General features: G+C 35.4%; 1 protein-coding gene across 5 annotated transcripts in view; it reads right to left on the reverse strand.

The window, feature by feature from the left end:
• PCDH7 (protocadherin 7) overlaps positions 1–9934 on the reverse strand; it is a 253133-nt gene that overhangs the window by 215796 nt on the left and 27403 nt on the right. The window lies entirely within an intron of this gene.

The raw sequence follows: 9934 nt of genomic DNA on the forward strand, positions 1-9934 counted from the left end.
TTTCATTACTGCCACTTCCACTGGTTGCTTTAATATTTTCTATGACGTCTCTTACCGACTTACTGGTGTGTCTCAGTAGACGTTACTGTGCTTAGTTTTAAGTCTCAGGGGAGCTAGGATACTTTTGTCAATTAGAAATAAGCAAGTTGCTTAATTAACACACTCTTTTCATTAATGGTTTAAACCTAAGCTGACAAAGAATCTTTGCTGCAAACCACAAACAAAGAAAGGAGTACTAATTAACATCCTTATGTTTCTAAAGGGATAGCTTCTTTCAGCACTCAAGGGATTCTTTGAACTCTGTAGAGAATCCCCAGTACTTTGCGAGACCCCTTCGAATTTTATAGCTGTCCCACTCAGAAAAAAATAAACAAAACAAAACAAACAAAAAGGCAAAAAAACCAAAACCAAAAACAAACAAACAAAAAAAAACCCAAACAACCATCAATAAAAACCACAAAGCCTAAAGATTTCGGACACTTCCCATTTATATTTAAGCTTGCATAAAATCAGAGGTTCAAAAAATCTTCAGATCAGACTATTATTTTTTTTATATAACTTTGACAACATATTCATACATATGTCCAAAATCAAGGCGGCAGAACTGTTTCCACTTCCTGCTTGAATACATCAGATCCGGATGGGCTTATAGGATCTAACTAAATGCTTATAATATAATTCAAAGTGATATGCAAACCATTGCAATCTACATACTAGTCATTACATGAGAGGTAAATTAACACAGCTGGCAAGAAAAAAGGTAATTCCTTGAACTAGGCAGTGATTGCCTATCAGCCAAGGCACACAGAAATGCCTGTTCTACAGCCACAAACATTTCACCTCTTTGTTCATTCAGAAGTACTTTGTGCATTGTATTGCGTGAGCATTTTCTTAAAATCAACTGGCCAAACTAAAAAGTAACAGGCAAAGGAATCGAACTGATGTGAGTTTGAATTGAGGGTTTCTGATGCAAGACAAAGTGTTTATTTCCCTGAGACAGCTAGAAGCAATCTTTGCTTAAGCTGTCCAACTTACTGTCCTCTCAAATTACTTCCACACTTGGAAGAGCAACACTTTTTAGGAGGCAGCTGAAAACTGTTGCAGTTTACAGTCTGGTATAATAAGGCAAAAGAGCACTGATTCTTCAGCACTCAGGCTGCAACTTGCACTGATTCAATAACTGCTGTGTGAGCAATCATATAGCACAGAAATGGCAAAGGGACAGATAGCCATGAGTAGTGTCATAAAGTCTGACATTCATCAGATCTCTAACACTGAGCAGGTATAAAGTAGCTGTCAATTTATTGTGTCTGGAGGAAGTAGAAGTAGTATTACCCTATTTTAATATCCCTTATACCCGGCTGCATTTGGCCACCTCTAAATTTCATACAGAGTCCAACAGAATGACAACAGAAGTTCTGGCACTTGCTAGAGCTAGGGCTCAAAGTATCAGCCATTCAAACTTCCTTCATCTTTCTTTCTTGGTAGTGTCATATTTCCTTAATCTGCTCTACTTACACATTTATTTATAAACTAGCCAGGAAACTGAGAAACACCCTTTTTTCCCTTTATTCTACGAGATTAAACTTATGTACTTCCTTGTTCAGAACATGTATTCAATTTCAGAGCTAATTTCAAGCTTTTTGTCATAATTTTAAGGATTTATTCTTTATGATTTAGTCAGGTCTAAAGTTCTACATGTCCATCTATCATCCATAACTAAAACCAGACAAAATTAGGTAGACTACTGTCACAAAGAAATGAGAACCAAATAACTCTGCACCACAAAAATTGATATGTACTCAATAATGGACCAGAACTTGAATAGAATAGAATAGAATAGAATAGAATAGAATAGAATAGAATAGAATAGAATAGAATAGAATAGAATAGAATAGAATAGAATCATAAGGTTGGAAAGGGCATATAAGATCATCTAGTCCAACCATCTGACTAATAAATCAGACATATTACAAAAGAGAATAAAGAGATTTGCAAAGATTTGTTTTTAATATTTATTTATAATTCTTCAATGAAAAAAATACGTGCATATATTTATGTACTCATTCTCTTCTAGGACTAGCATTTTGGTGAAACTGTTGATAATTTCAATGATGGCATTTCAATTCATTGTTTCTAGACACAAAATTCCAACATCTTCCGCTGTGCGCATCAGAATAAACTCTAAGGAAATATCATGGTAACAGTACTGTCAATTATACTCAAACATGCAATATCCAGAGATCCAGAAGTATACTGAAATCCACTGATCCAAAGATTTCACAGTTTCTTGTTTCATGATTCATTGAACGGCATATGAATAAACAAGGGAGAGAGGAACAAATAGAAGTGAATTGGGACAAGCTCTGGAACTCCAACAGGCAGCTGGGCTTCTGCCAGGAGACTGCACTTGCCTTTTTATACTTCCAATGAAACAGCTCCAGCATACTGAACTGCTTTTCCATCTAACAAAAAGAAGCAATTTTTACATCCCCAGACTGAAAATTTGAATTAATCCCAGGTTCAATAAGGCAAATTCCTTAAAATCTAATCATTATTTAAGGTAGTGTCCCAGATATTTATTTATTTATTTATTTATTTATTTATTTATTTATTTATTTATTTATTTATTTATTTATTTCATGTTGTAAATACATTCTATTAGGTAGAAAATATTCACTGTGAGATTTCCTGGAAGAAAATCATCTCCCCATGGGATACAATGAGGCTGAGTGGTACAGCCCTCTGGAGTAAATATTTCTTCTTCCAAGTATTTTTTTCTTTTCAGTGCTCACATTCAAACAATTAACACAATATGGTCTAGCCTGTAGGAGTTATCTTTAGAGGCACTAATCATTCATTATTTCTCACTGACTGTAGTGTCTTTACTTATCCATCTGAAAATTTTAACATTTTGGCAGAACACATTTCATACACTTTTTCTGTGACATGCAATTTAAATTTATTTTCTATTTCCTAATTATCTGACTTTTGCTCTGAATTTTATCTTATATGCAAAAAAAAAAAATTAAAAAGAAAAAGAAAAAGAATAATTTAAAAAAAAAAAAAAAAAAGACACAAGTAAATGATCCAAATAAGGAAAAGAACAAACTGAACATTTTTTTCTCTCTCAAAATAGTATTTATTTTGGGCTTTGAATCTCTCCTACTGGCTGGCCATTTTAATTTAACTCCCCTCCCTGATTTGCAAATATTCCATTATAATAAAACCAGACAGGTTGTGCAATCAAATGGAATAAAAGTATTCTATGTAAACACTGATAGAAGCATAAGAAAAAGAAAGTGAAAAAGGTAAATAACATCGAAAATGTTCATTATGAAAAACATGAGAAAATCTTTGGGTATTTTATCCTAAAGAAATAAAGTAGGGATTTTTCTTGTTTCTTTGAACAAATCATCTGTGCATTATTTCAATAAGTAATGAAATATAAACTCAAAAGTTCAGCTCTGTTAAAAAATGCAGACTAAATTAATACAGTAGTTTTCATTTTTGTATATCAAATTGAAGCTACTTTTCAAGAGACATTATATAAGTGGAACTTGAAAAATTAAGTATATTCAATGAGAATTTTTCTATTGTTGATCAAAAAAATTAAAGCCAGATTTTTCCACAGGAGTTGGTTTGTTGTTTTTCCTATTTCTTTTCATTTTCATGTTTAGTTTTCATGCACACATGAATTAAGACCTCATTTTGCCAAAGGTTTCAATCCAATAGCAAGCTCATGATAAGTAAACCAATATGCTGATCACACAAGTATGTACCTACAAGACTGCAGTGTCAATACAGCATTGCTCCTTATCTTGAAATATCTTTTCCTTTGTTTCTTTGAACAGCTTTTTTAAAGTGGCTTCAGACACATTTTTACTTGCTACTGCCATTTTCTGCTTCAAAGAGTTTTAAAGGATAACAAAGGCAGATGATGGATTGAACAACAAAACAAGAATGTTGGGGGAATAAAATGGTACAACTCTCTTGTTCCTCTTTTCTCTATCAGTAAAAGACTAAAAAAATTGCAAATTCATTAAGATTCCTCTTAAAACCAATCAAAAGGTTGCGAAGGGTAGGAGTGAAAAAATAATATAAAAATATTCTTTTTTCTCCAGAAATGAGAACAGAGTGAGAAAACTCAGAAGTCATGGGGAAAAAAAAATCATTAATCATTCCACTACACAATGTCAAACAAAAAGGAAAGACTTGCACTAATTGTGATAATAGCAATGATGTGTCTGCCTTCACAGGAAGAAACTAGAATTGCTACAGCTAACTTACTCCATTCCTGCTTTCCTAACTTCAGGAAGAAGAGCAAAACAAAATATATGTATTTAATTAGGAAGTTTAGACAACTAAATTAACAGCTGCTACACAAACTATCAGCTATCCTCTACAGTAACATTCCTATTGACTTAGTATTTCAAGAGACAAAAGCCCTCAAGGTAATTCATACAAAAAAAAAAAAAAGGTTGCATTGGCAGAAAAAAATAAGTCTGAAGTAATAAAGTAATAAAAATAGATTGTATAGAACCAGTAAGCATTCTGGACTGCAACATCAGGCCAATATCTTTGATTGCCAAACCTGGCAAAAGATCAATGCTTCTCTGTATCTGATTTACAGGTAGGGCTACGATGTAGAGTCTGGTGTGACTGGACCAAGCAGATAATGGAACAAGTTTACTTCAAGCAATAGCAAACTGGTTATCTAAGCTTGGTTGTGTGCCTTTGCAATAACCCAGGAGTCAAATACTTTTACGACTTTTTTGAATTCCATATTATTCTTAATACCTATAACAACTTGATATTTTGATATATTCCTGTTTATGGTATGACTACAACATTACCAATGCCTTCAGCATGTGGTAATGGTCTCTATGTCTGGTAAATATTTCTCAGAATTGCAAAATCACCACACAATTCTCCAAACTGTCCAGGTCCCACTGAATGGCAGCAAAGCCTTCAGGTGTGTCAGCTACTCCTCCCAGCTTCATATCATCAGCAAACTTGCTGAGAATGTACTCCAATTTAATGTCCTTCCTTCTATTGTGTTGCTCAAAACTGCACACAGTTCTCAAGATTAGACCACAGCAGCACAGAGCAAAGTGGGACAATCTCCCTCCTTGCCCAGCTGGTAGTGCTGGGCCTGATGCAACCCAGCTGGCCCAGTTACTTGCCAGTGCATGCCACTGACTCATATTAAACTTGCCATCAACCCAAACCTCCAGATCCCTTTCTCCTTATCTGTACATATACCCATCTAGAAGCTCAAGCAAAATAATTGAGATACACTGATAAATCAGAAAGAATCCAGGGGACAGCCACCACAAAAAGTCCATGAAACATTAACCAGCTGTCCTGCTGCTAGCTTATTCAAAAATATCAAAAGGACTAATAACGTTTCCTGGAATGTTATAAAAGGATAAAGACTTTTTTTTTTCCATCTGCATTAGGATAAGTCAAAATGAAACCACTTGAGGCCTTGCTTCAACATTACCATTTCAACAGATCTGATTTCAGTAGTCACCACCTTCTTCAAACCATCTCATTGACTTCCTAATTTCTCTCCTGCCTGCTGAATGCTCTGCAACGCTCAAATTCATTTCTTTCAGTCAAATGTTTCTGTGAAAAGTTTCTTCTGTTTTTCAAGTACTTCAAGCACATAAAAATAAGTGGAGGTGTCCTCCAGATGTAGAGAAGGCTTGAGCAGTTAGGGACAAGGGTGAAGGACTCTTAAACAGCACAAAGAATCACAGCAGTACCAAAGCTTTTAGGAAAAAACAAACAAACAAACAACAACAACAAAACCATTTTCATAGTAACTGTAAAATACTTCTACCTGGGTAAGCAGCGAACGTTCCTTTTTGAATGATTTTAAAAATTTTACATGCAAGATAAGTATGAAATCCCTTCTAATACTATCTTTTTCTCCTACCACAAGGTCTGCAACCTTTGCTTAGACAAAAATATCCAGCAAGTAATGTGCTGTACCTGTCAGGCTCACTCTAATTCCACAGTCAGAGCAATGTATGAACTTTTTCACAGAAAAAGTTTTGCAAAAAATTTTCATTACCTTCAATTAAATTAACAAAAAAGTGGAGCTAAAACAATGTAGAGGAGACATTTATTAAGGAAATCAAACATAAAAAGCCAACATTCCGCATTTTCTTAATATTATCTGTTTGACTAGCTTCTTCCTCTTCTTCATTTTAGGTAATGTCAACATAAACAGAACAGATATTTGTTTCTTCTCATCTGTGACTTCCTTTAAGTTACTGGTTTAACTGGCAAACCTCTCATAGGTAATAATTATAGCCTGATGGAAAACAGTCCAACTACGAATTTTTTTCTTTATTACCCTTTCAATATAGATGTCCATTTACTCTACCAGCCCTATGATTTGCCGCAGTGACCAATATAGTTTTAAGCCAGCCATTTTGCTTGAAAATCTATTTTACAAATATATTAAATATTCATAACATGCCATTTAAGAATACATCCCCTCAAATAAGCAGTTCTTTCCACAGCCCTCCTGTGTGAAGCATAACTAGACTATTGCTTTTACACTTAATTTGTTGCAATGACTTACAATTAATATTGATTAGCCTCCAAAGGCAGGCATTGCAATCATCAGAGCAATGCTACAACACACAATTTCTCACAACCATTAAAACAGTGACCATCTAGCATAGTACTCAGCTAAAACCTAACCACTTATTTCATTTTCTTCAGACCAATTTCTACATCAAAGATCACTTTGAAATTTCTACCTAGGACAAGAAGGACGCTGTTCTAGGCTAAAAGGTTATTGTCCCTAGTTCTTACCAAATGGTTCTCCCTAATCTTTCCCATCGGAGGTATGCAATTCCTCACATTTGTCAAAGAACCATGTATGCAACTAACTCTTAACCCTGTCCTGTCAAAATGGCTTTGTTTAAATATATGTATATATATTTCTTTTTTAAGTGTTTCAGCTAAACTGAAACTGCTTGTCAGAATGCATCTTAAATGTCATTTATCTTTAAATTTGGGAATTAGAAGCTTCTGCTTCCAATGACAAGCAATGATAATCAATTTATGCTTCCCAAATGATTCCCCAGGCTCTCTTAATCTTCAAGAACTGAAAAAGAGAACATTTGAAGGTAAACAACCTATTTCTTCTCTACTAGATCAAATATTCATGTTACAAAATACCATGCTGTCTTCTAAAGTTAGCCTCATCAAAGGTTGTGGAGAGCATTCTGACATATTAAGAAATCATCATGCTGGCTGTCTAGAACAGTGTAGAGTATGCTGTAGCCTTTTCTTTATCATACTTCTGTATGATTGTAACATTTTTCTCTGTCTAACTTTATGTTATCCAGAAGCCTTCAGGAACTCAGTTATAAAAGATTATATCACAAAGTTTGATATGATTTGACATTTGATGTAACTTTAGAAATAGCTATTTACAAATGTTTTTCAATATAACATTATAACTACTAGCACTGAGTACATCAGAAAAAAATATACTAGTTAATCCAAATGGAAAAAAAAAGAATGAAATGAAAGATTTTGCTAAGTTTCTTTTGCTTAATTTTCTCTGTGTTCATGTAACATTTAAATAGGTGCAGTAAGATGGCTTCTGGTCAACATTAAGATTTCCACCATCTTCATAATTCAGCCGTTAGGATCTGAGACAGATTCATCGTTCTGTATCTTGTGCTCTGCACTGCCTTGTGACACAAGTTAAATAGCGCTGATAACACACTAAAAACACTTTGGGCTGATGGGATTGCACAGCAATTAAGCTGTTTCTTTTCCAACTCTGCCAGAAAGCAGTTTGGGGACGAGCGAGAAATTGGAATGTGGCAAAGAATGGATAGTTGATATATCCCAAATAGTGGGATATTATTTTCCATACTGCATGACAGTGTACTTGGCACTAAAAGTTTAAAGAAAATTAGGTAAGAAGGGAGTAAGTTTCTGGTTAGGTCTTTGTCTTCGTAATGACCTTTATGCATGATGAGCTCCTGTTTTTCAGGAAGTGGCTGGGCAGTTGCTTGCCAATGGAAAGTAGTAAAGGAACTCCATACTCTGTTTTGCTTGAGTGAGCAACATTTCCCTCAACTTTAAACTCTTTTTATCTTGATCCACATGTCTTTGCATTCCATTTTCTCCCCTTACTGTGAGAGAAGGGAGTGAGTGAGTAAGTGTGGGGGTGTTTGGCTGTTGTCTGATGTCAGTCCGTATACTTGCTAAAAATCACTGTTTTTAAAATCTTACATAATTCACACAACAGTATTGTCATGTAACCTTCATCCTTCATATCCAGAGAATACCCTGGTCTCCCAAGATTTATTTTTTAAGACTAGCAGCTCCTACAATGCATTGGAGTTCTGTTTTTGTTAAGAGACTGTATTTTAGTACCTTTAATTCATAATTCTAGAAAGTAGAAAACCTCTCAGATTCCAAACAATCTGAAATACATTACTACATATTTTCCAAAAGAGAAGGAATGAAGTAATAAATTTGTGCTCATATCACCACTGCAGTTGCTATACAGCAGCCATCTTCCTGGACTTTTGAGTATGACTTATAAATACAAAAGTTCATCCTGTTGTGATTTCAAAACATATTCTAATGAACTATATGGAAAGCTAGTAGCTCATACACACTTGATACATATTTTTAAAAGCATTGCCAGCTGTTTTGATCAGTCCCAAACACTTAAATAGTTAATAAAGACTGATACCAAAAGTATTTGAACATAAGCAACATGGGCCTTGGAATGGAATGCCACAGTAGTCTCGCTGGACTGTTTTATGTAGCTAAAATAATCCATATTTAATGTATTTCTTTTTTGAGCTACATGTCATAGAATCATAGAACCGCCAAGGTTGGACAAGATCTCCAAGATCATCCAGTCCAGATATCTACCTATCGCCAATATAATCCCACTAAAACATGTCCCTTAGTAACACATCTAAGCATTTCCTGAACACCTTCAGGGACGGTGACTCAATCACTTCCGTGGTTGGCCCATTCCAGCACTGGACTCCTCTTTCAGAGAAGATATTTTTCCTAACATTCAACCTGAACATCCCCTACCACAACTTGAGGCCATTCTTTCTATCATTTCATTCTGTCACTACTTACAAAGGAGAAGAAGCCAACCCGCACCTCACCACAGCCTCCTTTCACACTGTAGTAGAGAGCAATAAGGTCTCCCACGAGCCTCCTCTAGACCATGTCACTCAGTTCTACATCTATCCCTTTCTTGAAGACCTCCAGAGACAGTGACTCCATCACTTCCCTGAGCAGCTTGTTCCAGTGCCTCATCACTATGAGAAGAAATTTTTCCTATTATCAAACCTGAAACTCCCATGGCACAACTTGAAGCCATTTGCCATATCACTGTTACAATGGAGAAGATGTCAATCTCCACGTCATTACAACCTCCTCTCAGGCAGTTGCAGAGAGAGAGGTGGTCCCCGCTGAGCCTCTTCTTCTCCAGAATAAGCAATCCTAGCTCCCTCAGACAGTCCTCATAAAACTTGTGTTTAGTAGGCACGCTGGTGATGGATTGACAGTATCAAAATAAAATTCTAATCCGGTATTGTAGGACACAGAAAAAAGATTACCCTCAAGTAGACATTATGAGAGAATAAATGCTGAAACTGCAATGAGTAATATACTGACTTCTCTGTCATTCTCTGGAAACATGATAACTTACGGAGACTCTGCTGACATTTGTAACTCCTTATCACAGATACTGAATTAGCTGTTCTCCTCTACTGAACTTTGCCTATTGGGATTATGGGAGAAGAATGGGATACTCCTGAGTATATCACAGTGAATTTCAATCACTTCCGAAAGTCAGTAGACAGATGCTTGCATAAGGTACTTAGTCCCAGATCACTTTCACAGTAGATGAATGAAATGG

This window comes from Lagopus muta, chromosome 4 (assembly GCF_023343835.1).
Source record: "Lagopus muta isolate bLagMut1 chromosome 4, bLagMut1 primary, whole genome shotgun sequence".
Taxonomy (NCBI): Eukaryota; Metazoa; Chordata; class Aves; order Galliformes; family Phasianidae; genus Lagopus; species Lagopus muta.